Source organism: Primulina huaijiensis, chromosome 15, assembly GCF_012295235.1.
Source record: "Primulina huaijiensis isolate GDHJ02 chromosome 15, ASM1229523v2, whole genome shotgun sequence".
NCBI classification, from domain to species: domain Eukaryota; kingdom Viridiplantae; phylum Streptophyta; class Magnoliopsida; order Lamiales; family Gesneriaceae; genus Primulina; species Primulina huaijiensis.
Genome location: NC_133320.1, coordinates 13806794 through 13822922, shown reverse-complemented (window position 1 = coordinate 13822922; position 16129 = coordinate 13806794). Strand labels below are relative to the sequence as shown.

Here is a 16129-nt window from a genome sequence, read left to right as displayed (position 1 = left end):
TTCAAAATTCATAATTAATCCAATACTGCTTCAAATCAAGATCCTTAAATTTCTTAACCGTAATATGCCATAAAAACATTTATTGAATCACTTATCAAACACATGCCATGCGTGCTAAAGAGTTAACTTCTTTACTTTGTCATTGGCTTCAATTCCATTTTAAAATTCAAACCAACACAATTTCAACATCTCCAACATCTCAATATCTCAAATATCAAGTCAAATATCAATTCTAACCTTCAACCCATTTCCAAACTTGAATAAAATATAACATACTTACACCATCTTGAAGATCTTGAAGAGAGTATCACAAATCTAACTTCATTTCATAATTTCCTTGAACAATTCTCCCATATATTGAAGAAGAAATGTAGAAAATGGAAGGAAGGAGGGTTTCGTTGGAAGAGAAAGAAGAAAAATGAGGAAAATTATGATACCATTCGATTTTTATGCTTTCCCAACACCAAAACACATTTTTCGTACAAGTGCTGGGCACCATGGCTCGTGTTTTGGCGCAGGGGCGCGCACCATACTGCCCAACACCCAAAATTTCAGCACTGGGCGCGCCATCGCGCTTATCCTGCGCAGGGGCGCGCAGTATTCTGCCAAGAACGCATTTGTAACTTCAGAATTTGCAAAAGTGGTAAACTACAAAGTTGTAGCCCTATGTCTTGGATTGCATCTCCAATTAGCCTCATTTCATTTGGAGATCTGAGTCAAAAGTTATGCTCAATCTCCCAACATGTGTCATTGTAGGAACGACGATACGCACGACACACTTCGGGCCACTTTTGTCTCGTCTTCCCTAATGAATTGACCAAAACACAAAATTAGAAAATTATAGCCTTATGTCTTATCTTTATAATGAAAATGGCCTCACATCAAATGGATCAATATACAAAACGTTATGCTAAAAACCACAACTACTGCCACATTTTTCATACCGTTTCTGAACTTCCATTACCTATTTAGCTCTAATTCCACCTTTGATTCTACCCCTCCATTATCTATTCCATTCTATAACATTCATTACCATTCATACCATAACGTAAAGCCATAAACCATCACAAGTACTGCCACAATTTTATTTTTTTCAAAATTTGGGCATTACAGTTAAAGTCAAATGGCTTAACCATTCAAAGGAGGAAGCTACGTGGGAGTCTGAGCCAGAAATGAGGAGTCGGTATCCCGAGTTATTTGGTGAGTTTTAATTTCGAGGACGAAATTTCTTTCAAGGGGGGAAGGGTTGTAAAACCCGTAAATTAGACTACGTATAAGCCATGCATAATTCCTAGTATTTAAATTAAAATGATTTTTATCGCATGAGTATTAAATTCTTTTCTTTAAATTTATTTATTTTATGCAGTAGTTTAATTATTAGCATTTCAGTTAAATAAGTGAGGCCGGACCGGAGTTGGAGTAAAGAGATAAAATTTAATATTAAGAAAACATTTCCAAAAATTTATTTAAGATAAATAATAAGTTAAATTAATGTGAAAGAAGGTTTAAAGAATTATTTAAGTAAATTAAACATTTTGCCATGCATGCAAGATAAGGTTATATCATAATCAATTTACTAATTCATTAAAATATTTAAGGGGTAGATAAAACTCTAGAGATTTAAAATACAACATTTAGGAATATTTTCCCTCCATTTTGATGCAATTTTCGGCCCCCTCTTTTATTTTAAGAATAGTTGTCAATCCAATTATTTAATATCTTTCCTTATCCATTTTGTTGGGAGATAATTTCATCACACTAAATCATCAATAATTAATAATTAAGCAATATTTTTACCTCTTTTAATCATCAAATTACGGCCCCTTCATTTAGAAAATTTGGATTATTTTGACAAATCATTTCCTTATTTCTTTCCTTAACCTTTTCTTGGAGATAATCCTTCACCATTTTAAATCCTCATTAATTATTAAATAAGCAATTTCCCTACCCTACATTATTTATAAAAATCGGCCCCTCTTTTATATTTTAAAAGATTTTATTAGTTGGACAATTCATTTCCTTATTATCTTTCCATAATCTTGTTCTAGGTAGATATCCTCCCCACTTTTAAATCTCTACCAAATAAATAATTAAGCAATTCTTCCCTTGTACCTAGACCCTAAAGTCGAACATGTGCACTCTTGATCATCCCTCAAAAATCTTTTGATATCAATCAACCCCTTTATCTCTCAACTCTAGGATAGAAAAGATTTTATCTTACCCTTCTAATTTTCCATCTATTAATAAACCTTCAATTCATTCCCTAACCATTTTTCCCCCTCCATATTCTCGAAAATCCAGTCCCCTTCAATAGAGAAAAATCGAGTTCTAGCTAGAGGAAAGTAGGGAGAAAAATCGAGTAGAAACAAGGAAGCGAAGAACAATCCGCCTCCTCCGCGTCGCGTCGTCGTTTTCTTTGTTTTCCTCAAAACAAAATATCCAGGCATGCATATACCATCCCTTGCTCTTCAATCAAGTTTTATGTATATTTTTATAAACCATTATGTGAGCATGAATCATGAAAACCGAAATTTGACAGAAATATTACAACAAATTCTGCACAGATTTTTCGTTCACTTCCCTTGCTAGTTCACGGTTTGGCTTGTGTTGCTTGTTTCAGGTGTTGGCTCGTGTCAAGGCTCCCAAGGCTGCTTATGTTCATGTCCTAGGGTGTGTTAGGGTCAAGTTTGATCAAGGGTTTAAGCCTCAAAACCGTGAGTTAAAGGCAAATGTTAAAGGCCCCATAAACAAGTGCCACTTTTTGAAAATCTTTTGCTGTCAATGGTTTGTTTGGGGTAGAGTTCGAGCCATGGATGGCCAAGGGCCAGTAGCCACGGCTGGGACCCTTCCCTAGCAAGCCTAGGATGTGGTCAAGTCGACCTTAAATGGCTTGAGCCAAGTCCCAAGATGTTTGGACAGCAACAACACAAATCCCCTTCGGTTCTGTTTGTTTTCTGATTTCGGGTGTGTGAGTTTGGGTTCGGTTTGGTGGTGTGGAGTGGATCTTGGTTGGCCTCTGGCCCTTAGCCACGGTTCATACCATACCCCTTGATGGCTAAATTGTGCCATGGTCAATCAAATGGCCACTGGGATGACCCATGACAGCAAACGAACGCAAGGACCCATGCATGCAGCTTGTTGCTCTCGGCGGGGAGTATGGTCGCTTTTTGGGTGTGGCTCAAATTGTGGCTGGACTAGGGCCCTTAGCCATGGTTCAAACCATTCCTTAGGATGTTTGTAAGAGACTCTAGTCGGTGGTTCAAGCCCCATCGGCCAGTATCCTTGCAAACGACGCAAAGGTAACGCAAGCATGCTGCTTTAAATTTTGACAGCATGTGTGCTACGGTTCAGAGGTAAATTTCGGGTTTTTGGTTGGCTTTTAGCCTATGGTCTTGGACTGGACAGTACCTCATCATGTTAGGAAGGTCATTTTTTTGGCGGTTTGTGATTCGGTTAAGTTTAGAGGTCGTATGAGAATTTACGGTGCCATGTGCAAAAGTGACTCTTGAAAGAGCGTTTCACGTTTTTGGCCTCCATTCACCAAATTTCGAGTACTGTATATTTAGGAGCATTATTTCATCATTTTTAAGAGTATTTTAATCATGACTAAACGTTGGCTCGGGTTGGCTCGGAGTCATGATTAAATACTAAGTCAGTGGGCGTAATTGTCTCGATTTTTGATTCAATTACAAAGTTTGGTCAAGTAAATCATTTGCATATTTTTCATGACATAATTAGGTCGCAGCGAGCCTGAGAACGGTCCAACCCTTATGGTAAAATTTATACAGGATATTTAATTTTGTATTTAATTATATTACGTGCAAAAATGTAAAATATTCATTTTTTATATTTATGTGATATTGTTTGGGGCCACTTCGCTGTTATTATTACTTCACCCGGTGGTCACTTACCTGTTCAGTTCAATTCATCCCGGTGGCTACTTACCGGTCCCACGCAGTATACTGTGGCATTAGTCTAATCCGACGTACATTATTTCACCCGGTCGTCAGTTACCGGTCAGTTCAGTTCAGTGCAGTTCAGGGGGCCACTTGCGTATAACATAATCTCAACATAAAATTATTACACGTTATTTTATGACAGGGCTCTACGGAGCAAAAATTTCACTTACTACTTTCAGTTCAGTTCAGTTATGCACGTAATATTAATTATTCATGATACGATTTCAGTTCAGTGATGCACGCATTACAATTAATCATGACATGATATTTTCCTTCGCATGCGATTTTATTATTATTACTTGTTATTTACGATATATGCATGCTGAGTCTTTAGACTCGCTAGACTTGATTGTTGTAGGTACTGATGATGTCGGAACCGAGGGCGGGGACCAGTGAGCTAGCTTGGGTCGGCAGTAGTGGACCCGAGGACCTCATTTTTAGAATTTACTATTTTTAGGCTCAAACATTTTTCTCGTTGTTGGATTATTTTAAATTATTATTTTGCAAACAAACATTTACTTCCGCTGCTATTTTGAACATCAAACTTTATTTTATCAGTTTATTTATGAAGGAGGTATTTTAATTAATGAAAAAGAAAATTTTTAAATTTTTCCGCAAATTTTCAAGCACGAGTTTAGAGGCATCTACATGATGCATCTAATTTCAACTTTAAATCTCAAATTATTCAACTTTTACCAAATTTTCATGGCTTAGATTTGAAAATCAATATTTACATCTAAGAGAATTTGAGGAAGTTTGTAACACTTATAATGATCAAAACTGTAGCATGGATATAGTTCGATTAAAGTTTTTTCCTTTTTTCTTTAAAAGATAAAGCTAAAACATGGCTACAAAATTTGAGATCGAGTTCAATAAGGTCATGGGAAGAAATGCAACAACAATTTCTTAAAAAAATTTTCCCTTCCCATAGAACAAACTCTTTTAAAAGACAAATTACTATTTTTTCTCAAAAACAAGGAGAAACATTTTATCAATGTTGAGATAGATATAAAGAATTACTTAATACATGCCCACATCATGGTTTTGAAACATGGAGAATAGTTTCTCACTTTCATGAAGGTCTAATACCTAAAGATAGACAAATGATAGAATTCATGTGTAATATAATTTTTGAATATAAAAACTCAAATGAAGCTATGGAATATTTGGATTCATTAGTAGAAAATGCTCAAAATTGGGATAATATAGGTACAATAGAACCACCAACAACTAAAATCAATAAATCAACAAATGGGGGTGGTATCTATAATCTTAAAGATGATATAGATATTCAAGCTAAACTTGCATCTTTAGCAAGAAAAATTGAGTCATTAGCAATGAAAAAGAGTGGTCAATTAAAACATATTCAAGAAATTGTTTGTCATATATGTGATACACATGATCATTCAACAAAAGATTGTCCAACATTATCTTCATTTAAAGAATGTCTCCATGAACAAGCAAATTATATTAACAATTATAAAAAACCAATATTAGATCTTTTTCCATCATCATATAATCCTGGATGGAAAAATCATCCTAATTTTAGTTGGAGGAATGATAATAATGCACAACACTCACAACAATATTTACAAAATAACCAAAATCATCAAGGTTATTTTCCATATGTTACACCTCCAAGAAAAAAACTTTGAAGATGTAATTCAGGCATTTATCCAAAAGCAAATGTCTATCAATATTCAAAACAATCGATCTATGAGTGATTTGAAAGAAACTCTTGCAAAATTTGCATCTGCCCTTAATATTCATGAAAAATGAAAATTTCCATCTCAACCTCAACCTAAACCTAAAAATCAAAATCAAGAATTAAAAAATGAAAAAATTGATCAAATAAAATCTGTTATTACCCTTAGAAGAGGTAAAATAGTTAATGATCCATATAGTAATGAAAACAAGGATCATTTAAAATCAAAGAGTAAGGATGATAATCCTGATACTTTTGAGAATGATGATATCTTAAATTCTAAAAATAAAATGTTGAATGATAAATAATCTGAAATAGTAAATGAATCAAATAAATCTCCACCATTTCCTCACACATTAACAAATCATAAAAAACAAAAAATGATTCTGATATCTATGAAGTTTTTAAACAAGTAAAGATAAATATTCCATTATTAGATGCTATTAATCATGTACCTTCATATGCAAAATTTTTAAAAGACTTATGTACTGTGAAGAGAAAATTGCATGTGAAGAAGAAAGCATTCTTGGCTGAACAAGTAAGTTCTATTTTTCAAAATAATTCTAGTTTAAAATATAAAGATCCTGGTTGTCCAACAATTTCATGTATTATTGGAGAAAATAAAATTAAAAAAGCTTTGTTAGATTTGGGAGCAAGTGTGAATTTACTTCCTTATTCAGTTTATGAAAAACTTAATTTAGGAGAATTAAAACCCACTTCTGTTACTCTCTTACTGGCGGATAGGTCAATCAAAATACCTAGAGGTATTGTAGAAGATGTGTTAGTTCAAGTTGATAAATTCATATATCCTGTAGATTTTATTGTTTTGGATACACAACCAATAGAATTACATAATGAAATTCCAGTAATATTAGGACGACCATTTCTAGCAACTTCAAATGCTTTAATTAATTGTCGAAGTGGAATAATGAAATTATCTTTTGGAATATGACTCTAGAACTTAATGTGTTTAATTTATGTAAACTATCAAGTATTAATGAAAATGAATATGATAATGAAATTGAAACAATTGTGGAAGAAAATATACAAGAAGAAAACTTAAATCAACAATATGAAATTTTTTCAATCGAAAGTTTTGAGTCTGAAAATAATTTTAAAGAAGATGATAATACAAAACTTGAATTAAAAGTTTTACCATTAGAATTGAAATATGTATTTCTTGGTAAAAATAAAACATTTTCTGTTGCAATTTCTTCAACTCTTTTATCAAATCAAGAAGAAGATTTAATTAAATTACTTAAAAAATATAAAAATGCAATTGGATTGACTTTGAAAGATATAAAAGGTATGAATCCTTTAATTTTTACACATAAAATTCACTTGGAAGAAAATGCTGAAACATATCAACAACCACAAAGAAGGTTAAATCCACATATTAAAGAAGTTGTTAAGAATGAAGTATTAAAACTATTAGATACTGGAATTATCTATCCAATCTCAGATAGTAAATGTGTAAGTCCAACACAAGTAGTACCTAAAAAGTCAGGCATCACTGTTATAAAAAATGAAAAGAGAGAGTAATTACAAGCTAGAATTCCATATAGTTGGTGTATGTGTATTGATTATAGAAAATTAAATGATGCAACTAGAAAAGATCATTTCCAACTACCATTTTTAGATCAAATTCTAGAAAAAGTAACAGATAATTCTTATTACTATTTTTTTGATGGGTATTCGGGGTATTATAAAATACCTATATCATTAGAAGATCAAGAAAAAACTATTTTCACTTGTCTTTTTGGAACTTTTGCATTTAAAAGAATGCCATTTGGTTTATGTAATGTTCCGGCTACTTTTCATGCTACTTTTCAAAAATGCATGTTAAGTATTTTCATTTATATGATTGAAGAATTTGTAGAAATTTTTATGGATGATATAACTGTAGATGCCTCTAAATTCGTGTTTGAAAATTTGCGGAAAAATTTAAAATTTTCTTTTTAAAGTAATTAAAATGCCTCATTCACAAAATAATCTGATAAATCAAGTTTAATATTCAAAATAGCAGCGGAAGAAATTATTGTTCGCAAAATAACAGGTTAAAGTAATCCAACGACTGATAAAAATGTTTGAGCATAAAAAATGGTAAATGTTGTAAATGAAGTCCTCGGGTCCCACTACTACCGACTCGAGCTGGCTCACTGGTCCCGCCCTCGATCCCAACATCATCAGCACATACAACAATCAAGTCTAGTGAGTCTAAAGACTCAGCATGCATATATTGTAAATAACGAGTAAATAATATAGTAAAATTTGCATGGGATAAAAATATCATGTCATGAGGCATACGTGAAAAAAACTTATCATGATCAATTATAATACGTGTATAACTGAGATGAAAATCAAAGTGAAAATGTTTGCTCCTTGGAGCCCTGTAATAAAATGGCTTTTCATAAATTTTCATGTGAGATTATGGTCTACGCAAGTGGCCCCCTGCACTGAACGGAACTGAATTGACCGGTAACTGGCGACCGGAACCGGTAACTGGCGACCGAGTGAAGTAATGAACGTCTGATCAGACTAATGTCACAGTATACTGGGTGAAACTGAACTGACCGGTAACTGGCGACCGGATAATACAATGCTCCCATGATAGTGAAATGGCCACAAGTAATATCGCATAAATCTCATAAATTAATATTTTATATTGTTATGCACGTAATATAATTAAATGGCATAATTGAATATCCTGTAACAATTTTACTGATTGGGTTGGATCGCTCCCAGGCTCGCTGCGACCTAAATCTAACATGAAAAATATGCATATGGTTTAACTTGACCAAACTTGCAATTGAATCCAAAAACTGAGACAATTGCGCCTAACGACTTCGTATTTAATCGTGACTCCGTAACAACCCGAACCAACACCGAACCATCATATAGTCATGATTAAAATACGCCTAAAATGATGAAATAATGCTCCTAAATGTACAGTATTCGAAATTTAGTGAATGGAGGCCAAAAACGTGAAACACTCTTTCGAGAGTCATTTTGGCACATTGCACCGTAAATTCTTGTACGACCTCTAAAATGATCCGAATCACAAACGGCCAAAAACATGACCTTCCTAACTTGATGAGGCACTTTTGAGTCCAAGTCCATAGGCTAAAAGCCAACCAAGAACCCAGAACACGACTCTGAACCACAGCACGCTTGCTGTCCAAAAATACAGCAGCAGCGCCTTTGATTCCTTGCATCGTTTTCGAGACTACCGGCCATTGGGGCTTGAAAAACCAACCATAGTCCCTTACCAACATCCTAACAAATGATTTGAACCATGGATAAGGGCCCTAGGCCAGCCATAATTCGCACCACACCCGAAAACAACCGAAAAGTCCACCCGAGCACTTAATTCTGCGCGTGGGGTGTTGCGACGCTTCTTGCTGTCATGGACCATTCCAGTGGCCATTTGGTTGACCATGGCACGATCTAGACATCAGGGGATATGGTATGAACCGTGGCTATGGGCCAGAGGCCAACCAAAATTCACACCACACAACCAAACTCGAAAGTTACACAAGCAGAATTCGAAAGGGGCGAAGGGGTTGTGCATGAGTTTTGATTTAAAAATTGATTCCGCCATGGACCGAGCCTAAAAAGGCGACTTGATCACGTCTTAAACATGATAGGAAAGTGTTCTAACCATGGCTATAGGCCCTTAGGGCAGCCAAGAACAGAAACTCCCTCCCTTGTCAGCAACTATACAAATCGAGACTCAAAGGGACACATTTGGGGTGTTGCTGTCACATGCGAGTTTCCAGCGTGTATGGGACTGAACTAATGGACCAACATGGTCTTGAAACACCCTAGTACGTGTCTATACGCAGCCTCAAGCCCCTGGAGTCGAGCCAACCACCTGAATCATCAAAACAAGCCAAACCGTGAAGGCGCACATGAACCATAAAAATTCTGTACATATTTTTCGAAAATGCTGTTGCTTTATTTCGGTTTTGCTTCATAAAAATCATGAGTATGGTGGTTAAAAAATATTAATATGACTTGATTGAAGTGTGAAAGAAGGTATAAACATGCCTGGTTTTGTTTTGAAAAGAAAACGAACGAAACGCAACGACGCGGCTCGGAGGAGACGGAGCGCTTTGCTACCTTGTTTTTCTCTCTTGTTTTCTCTCAAGCCTTACACGATTTTCTCTTGAAGTTTAAGCTCTGAAGATTTCGAAAAATGGAGAGAAGAAATGAGTCTAGGAGATGGAGGAAAGGTTGCAAGATAAAGGAAGGAAAATATTCTTTCTATCTTCTAATTTGTGAGATAAGGAATGATGGTGATAATAAAGATTTTGAGGGCAATTCTAGAATGCAGTTGGTCGATCTTCTAGTCTAGGAGCAAGGGAGAAATTGCTTAAATAATTTATTGTTTGGAGATTTAAAGGTGGGGAGAATCTCTACTTAAAACAGATTAAGGATATAATAGAGAATGGGTTGTCAACTCATTTAAATCTTTTAAAAGAAGGGAGAGGGGTGATCGATTTTTATTTATTTAAATATGGTAGGGAATTGTTTAATTACTAATTATTGGAGAATTAAAAAGTGAGGGATTTATCTCCTAAAAATGGATAAGGAAGAAAATCAATTAAATTGTGAGTTGACAAATTTTAAATCCTACAAAGATGTGAGGGCCGAATTTTGATGATTAAAAGAAGCAAAAATATTGCTAAATTATCAATTATTGAAGATTTAGTGTGGTGGAATTATCTCACAAGAAAAATAAAAAAAATGGATAAGGAATTGCATCAAGGATAAGAGTTGTAAATCAAAAAGACTAAATCTTTTAAAAATGAGAAGGGGTGGTCGAAAATCTTAAGAAAATAAAGGGAAAATATTTCTGAAATATTAAATTTTAAATCTCTAGTGTTTTATCTACACATTAATATTTTAGGGAATTAAGAAATTAATTATTGAACTTTATTTACTACTTAACTCAACTTATTTAGATAATTTCTTAAACCTTCTTTTACATTAAATTAACTTATTATTTAACTTAAATAAATTCTAGGGATATTTCTTAACATTAAAATTTATCTCTTCACTCCAACTCTAGTCCGGCCTCACTTAATTTATTGACAGCTAATAATTAAACTACTGCATGAAATAAATAAATTTAAAGAAGAGAATTTAAATAATCATGCAATAAAATCATTTTAATTTAAATACTAGGAATTATGCATGGCTTATACGTAGTCTAATTTACGGGTTCTACAATCCTCCCCTCCTTAAAAGAAATTTCGTCCTCGAAATTAAAACTCACCGAATAGTTCCGGATACTGACTCCTCATCTCTGGCTCAGACTCCCACGTAGCTTCCTCCTCTGAATGGTTAAGCCACTTGACTTTAACTCGCTTAACCAGCTTGTTCCGAAGTTTCTTCTCCTGTCTGTCTAAGATCTGCACTGGTCTCTCCTCATAAGACAGATTCGGAGTGAGCTGTAATGGTTCAAAATTCAGCACATGCGAAGGATTTGCCATATACTTCCTCAGCATGGAGACGTGGAACACATTGTGTACTCCGGCCAGATTCGGCGGAAGAGCAACACGATAAGCTAGCGTCCCAACCCTGTCGAGGATCTCAAATAGTCCAATGAATCTCGGACTGAGCTTCCCTTTCTTCACAAATCGCATGACACCCTTCATAGGTGCCACTTTCACAAAGACATGGTCACCCACGGCGAACTCTAAATCTCTCCTCCGCTGGTCCGCATAACTCTTTTTTCGACTCTGAGCAGTCCTCATCCTGTCATGGATCTGGGCTACTATATCGACAGTCTGCTGAATAATCTCTGGGCCCAACTCGGCTCTCTCTCCTACCTCATCCCAATGGACAGGAGATCTACACTTGCGACCATACAATGCTTCATACGGAGCCATTCCTATAGACGACTGAAAGCTGTTGTTATAGGTGAACTCCACTAAGGGCAAGGTCGACTCCCAACTCCTGGAGAAATTGATAACACAAGCACGTAGAAGATCCTCCAAAATCTGAATGACTCGTTCTGACTGCCCATCTGTCTGAGGGTGGAAAGCTGTGCTGAACAGCAACTTCGTACCCATCATCGAATGCTAACTCTTCCAAAAAGAGGAAGTGAATCTGGGGTCTCTGTCAGATACGATAGAAACTGGAATACCATGAAGTCGGACTATCTCCCGGATATACAACTCTGCATACTGAACCATGGTGAAAGTCGTCTTGATAGGCAAGAAGTGCGCTGATTTGGTAAGCCGATCGACAATCACCCAGATAGCATTTGATCCTCTGACTGACTTCGGTAAACCGGTCATGAAGTCCATGGTAACATTCTCCCACTTCCACTCAGGAATAGGAAGAGGCTTGAGCAAACCTGCTGGCCTCTGATGCTCTGCCTTCACTAACTGACAAGTCAGACACTCAGATACAAACCGTCTGATGTCATTCTTCATTCCTGGCCACCAATATAATAACTGCAAATCTTTATACATCTTCGTACTCCCAGGGTGAATAGAGTACGGTGTCATATTGGCCTCTGATAGAATATCCGCTCGAATGGAATCACTGCTAGGAACCCATATCCTGTCTCGGTATCTCACAATACCGTCACTAATTGAATACAAGTCACTGCCCTTGGCCTCATCTCTCTGCTTCCACTTTGCCAACTTCTCATCTGCTGACTGACCACTGCAAATACGGTCTAGGAGAGAGGACTGAATAGTCAAGGTAGATAGACGGGGAACTCTACCTTGAGGATATGCCTCTAGATCAAACCTCTGCATCTCAAACTAAAGAGGTCTCTGAATCGTCAAATGGACCATCACTGAAACTTTCCTGCTAAGTGCATCCGCAACTACATTAGCTTTACCCGGGTGGTAGCTAATGTCACAATCATAGTCTTTCATGAGCTCCAACCAATGCCTCTGACGCATATTCAGCTCTTTCTGCGTAAAGAAGTACTTGAGGCTCTTATGGTCGGTAAAAATCTGACACTTCTCTCCATACAAATAATGCCTCCAGATCTTCAAAGCAAATACAACGGCTGCGAACTCTAGATCATGGGTAGGGTAATTCTTCTCATGAGTCTTCAAATGACGAGAAGCATATGCTATCACATTCCCATATTGCATCAATACTGCGCCAAGACCAAGCTTCGAAGCATCGGTATACAGAACAAACTCACCCGGCCCTGATGGCATGGCCAAAACTGGTGCTGAGGTAAGAGCTTGCTTCAAAGTATCGAAGCTCTTCTGACACTACTCGCTCCACACAAATTTAGCATTCTTCTTGGTCAATGATGTTAGTGGAACGGCAATAGAGGAGAATCCCTTAATGAACTTCCGATAATATCCTGCTAGCCCAAGAAAACTGCGGATCTCTGATGCATTCTGCGGCACAACCCAATCTCTGACTGCGGCAACTTTCACTGGTCTACCACAATACCACTGCTAGAAACAATGTGGCCTAAGAACGCCACCTTCTCCAACCAGAATTCGCATTTACTGAACTTTGCGAATAATTTGTGCTTCTGCAAGGTCTGCAACACTGTGGTCAGATGTTTGCCGTGATCCTCCTGATTCTTCGAGTAGACGAGAATGTCGTCTATGAATACTATCACAAACTGATGAAGGTACGACTGAAATACGCGATTCATGAGATCCATGAAGATCGCTGGCGCATTCGTCAAACCGAACGGCATCACAAGGAACTCGTAGTGGCCATAACGAGTCCTGGAAGCAGTCTTGGAAACATCAGCATCTCTCACCCTCAACTGGTGATAACCGGACCGCAGATCAATCTTGGAGAATACCGAAGCTCCCTGCAACTCATCAAATAGATCCTCAATCCGCGGAAGTGGGTACTTGTTCTTCACCGTAACCCTGTTCAACTCCCGGTAGTCAATACAAAGCCTCATCGTGCCATCCTTCTTCTTCACAAATAAGACTGGCGCGCCCCACGGTGAAAAACTCGGGCGAATGAACTCCTTATCAAGAAGTTCCTAAATCTGCTTCTTTAGTTCTTCCATCTCTGTCGGCGCTAGTCGGTACGGTGCTTTGGAGATCGGAGTCGTACCTGGCATAAGCTCGATAGAAAACTCCACCTCTCTTTCGGGTGGCATACCAGAGACATCGTCAGGAAAAACGTCTAAGAAGTCTCTAACGATCGGAACATCTGCGGCTGACTGACTGGGTGCCTCGGGGACATATATAAAAGTTGCTAAAAATGCCCGACACCCTCTATGCATGAGCTTCCTAGCCTTGACATAAGGAATAATGCACGGTAAGGAAAAGTACCTGTCCGGCTCGAATAAGAACTGCGTCATTCCTGGCGGTCGGACTAGAACAGATCTCCGCTGGAAGTCAATCAAAACTCTGTTCCGCAATAGCCAATCCATCCCTAGTATGATGTCGAACTCTAGCATCGGCAACACGATCAGATCCGTATAAACGTGGTTGCCATGGAGCTCAAGATCTATGTCTCGGATCACATTGGTAGCTGACATCTCCTCACCAGAAGGAAATACTACTGAATAGGCTACATCTAGCCCAACGGTCTGGACCTTGAGGAAATTAGCAAAGACCTCCGAAATAAATGAGTGGGTGGCCCCTGAATCTATCAAGGCCTTCGTAGCGGAACCAGATATAAAAATTCTCCCTGAAAGATCGGAACTCTGAGTTGAACCCAATAGTTACAAGAACTAAACTTATAGACATGCAAAGGCCAGAGTTCTTCTACCCTAATTCCTGAAAATAATACTAAGTAGAGCATGCAATCCTATCGCAATTCTAAGTTCAAAAATATTAACCTAGATTCCCAAAACATCGAATTTCAAATATAACTCAAAGCGTTAAGATACCTGTCATAAACATGGTTTCTGGGTTCGTCTCCGTAGCATGGAGAGCGAAAACTCTGCCTTGGGTAGGCAGATTCGTCTGAGGGCACTGCAGAAGTAAGTGGTCTGGACTACCACACTTATAACACTTGCCCTGGCGGTCTCTCTCGATATCACGCTGATCCTGCTCTGCGGCTAGAGCTTTAAAGACAGCGACCTCATAAGTAGTAGGGTCAGACACCCTAACATCCCAGCGCAAGATCAGCCGTAGACACACCAGAAAATGCATCAACTTAGCTTTAGCATCATTCGCGATCAGGGGCACAAAATGACAACCCCTCTCAAACTTACGGATGAAGTCCGTAACAGTCAGATCTCCCTGTCTCAGGCTCATGAACTCAGTGGTCAACCTGGTGCGCACTTCCTCAGTAAAATATTTGGAGTAGAATACCTCGGTGAAGCGCGTCCAACTCAGCGTAGCCAAGTTCAGGGCTACTGATTCTCCTTCCCACCATAAGCGGGCATCTCCTCTGAATAAGTAGCTGGCACATCGGACTATGTCTGCATCTCCGAGCTCCATGAACTCGAAGATAACCTCGAGTGACTTGATCCAGCCCTCGGCAATCATGGGATCCGTCGTCCCTGAAAACTCCTCAGGACGCATCTTCATGAATCTCTCGTAGACAGCCTCAGGCCCTGTCGGCCTGGTCGCCACAGCATTGTTCCCCGCAAACTGTGCGAAGAACTGAGTCATCCCAGCTAGCATCTGGACATTCATATTTGGTGGAGGGGGTGGAGGTCCGTTCCCCTCCTGTCTCTGATCCTCCCTGTCCTCATGACGAGGCTCATCATCTCCTCTCGGGCGTCCAACTTGGCGTCTAGGAGGCATACTGTTCCATATATAACCCATACGTAACCAACATGCATAATTCCATAATTTATTTAAATGTAAAAAAAATACTGAACGATTAAAATCTGATCGTAAAAAATAGTTCATGAGAACATGCAGTTAATCTAATTCCGGCTTTAAATAAAATGCATGAATGTAAAACTTACAGACCGAAGACGTGAATTCGTGAGCTTCTCGAGGTCTGTAGTTGTGCAACCCTTTACAGAAACCTGGTTCCGATACCAGCTGTAGAGGCCTCTAAATTCGTGTTTGAAAATTTGCGGAAAAATTTAAAATTTTCTTTTTAAAGTAATTAAAATGCCTCATTCACAAAATAATCTGATAAATCAAGTTTAATGTTCAAAATAGCAGCGGAAGAAATTATTGTTCGCAAAATAACAGGTTAAAGTAATCCAACGACTGATAAAAATGTTTGAGCATAAAAAAAATGGTAAATGCTGTAAATGAGGTCCTCGGGTCCCACTACTGCCGACTCGAGCTGGCTCACTGGTCCCCGCCCTCGATCCCAACATCATCAGCACCTACAACAATCAAGTCTAGTGAGTCTAAAGACTCAGTATGCATATATTGTAAATAACGAGTAAATAATATAGTACAATTTGCATGGGATAAAAATATCATGTCATGAGGCATACGTGAAAATAACTTAACATGATCAATTATAATACGTGCATAACTGAGATGAAAATCACAGTGAAAATGTTTGCTCCTTGGAGCCCTGTAATAAA

The 16129-nt window shown here is 37.7% G+C and overlaps 1 non-coding gene across 1 annotated transcript; it reads right to left on the bottom strand.

Moving 5' to 3' along the window:
* Nucleotides 1-4893: 4893 nt before the first annotated feature.
* On the bottom strand, nucleotides 4894-5004 carry LOC140960634 (small nucleolar RNA R71). Its single transcript, XR_012172233.1, has one exon. It is a non-coding gene; the product is annotated as a small nucleolar RNA R71 (small nucleolar RNA).
* Between the last annotated feature and the right edge of the window lie 11125 nt (nucleotides 5005-16129).